This window comes from Poecilia reticulata, unplaced genomic scaffold (genome assembly GCF_000633615.1).
Source record: "Poecilia reticulata strain Guanapo unplaced genomic scaffold, Guppy_female_1.0+MT scaffold_2566, whole genome shotgun sequence".
In the NCBI taxonomy this organism is placed as follows: Eukaryota; Metazoa; Chordata; class Actinopteri; order Cyprinodontiformes; family Poeciliidae; genus Poecilia; species Poecilia reticulata.
In genome coordinates this window covers 1-1,290 of record NW_007617291.1, presented here as the reverse complement: position 1 = coordinate 1,290, position 1,290 = coordinate 1, and the positions used below count along the sequence as shown (strand labels likewise).

General features: G+C 37.3%; 1 long non-coding RNA gene across 1 annotated transcript; it reads right to left on the bottom strand.

The window, feature by feature from the left end:
* Positions 1–610: 610 nt before the first annotated feature.
* Positions 611–1,284, bottom strand: LOC108166117 (uncharacterized). The gene is made up of 3 exons (XR_001776397.1): positions 1,071–1,284; positions 895–957; positions 611–673 (listed from the first exon to the last, which is right to left on the bottom strand). It is a non-coding gene; the product is annotated as an uncharacterized LOC108166117 (long non-coding RNA).
* Between the last annotated feature and the right edge of the window lie 6 nt (positions 1,285–1,290).

Sequence of the window (1,290 nt, the reverse complement as noted above, 5' to 3'; positions counted from 1 at the left end):
TGGGCCGGGGCGTGGCCGGACGATGGTCACCCTTCTCCATTCGCGCACAGCATGTTCGTGAAGAACGTGATGCTAAATGTCAGACAACCTGATTCTAGACGATCGGTATGTAGATAGATCAGTCAAACTTTATTAATAGATTACCAACCAGCGTTCTGACAACTATCCCAGCATGCGCCGCGCGCTTCTTCTTCTACGGGCGAAAATGAAGTCGGAGGCTGCTTACTATAGTTGCTAGACCTGTTGTAGCTCAATATTGGTMCATATATAAGGCGCATCGGATTATWAGACGTACTGTCAGCTTTTGAGGAAATTGAAGGTTTTTAGGTGCACCTTATAGTGCAGAAAATACGGTAAGTGAGATTAATGTAAAAGTGTCCATCAGATGAACTACAGCCAGAGTGTGATGATCACTGAATCATCATTGTCATGATTTTATTAAATTATATCAGCTGAAATCTATAAAATGCTTAATTGGTTTTAGTTGTTGAATATGATTGGACTTGATATGAGAGAAATTGGTAGGTGACACAAAGTTGATAAAACAAGATCATGTCCTTATTATATTTATTATTCCATTGTCTAAGTCAGTTTATCATTATCTAAATACCTTGGTGCTGTTGTTTTAGCTTGTCCAGCTTTTTCTTCTGGACCTCCAACTCTCTTTCCTTGACTGAAGAATTGAAGAGAACAAACTTTACAATAGCATTTAATAGAGTTATGACAATATAACAATATTAAATTATGAACACAAGATATTACAGTTTTTTTGCCCTCTGTTTGCATTATTAAAACATATTTTAAGCTGTCACCTTTATTCAACATAAAAACGTTAAATCATTCAAAACTTAAATTTTCAATGTTTTACTTCTATATTTTTTCTTTCTTTCATACCTTGTTGCTGTTGTTTCAGCTTCTCCATCTCCTCCTTCTGGAACTGAAGTTGTAGCACCTTAGCTGTTGTGGTGAATAGTGAACATTAATGTATTTTCTACATTAACAATACAACATATTTGTGTAGCAATATATGCAGTGATTGTTAAGGATTTGCATCTATTGGACCTTCATACCTTCATTATCTTTCTTTACGTACTCCATATCAACCTTCAGTCCAGCCAACGATGCGCTCATCTCTCTCAGCACAGCATTGATGTCATGTGAGCAGGTTTGTTGATTATTTGTCAGGTTTTCTGTGTCTCCTACCTGTGATCCAGTTTGCCTTAAATGTGAAATTATTTCTCTGTGGGAGTCTGCCTCATGCTGAGCTGTGTCCCCACAAGATGGAGACGA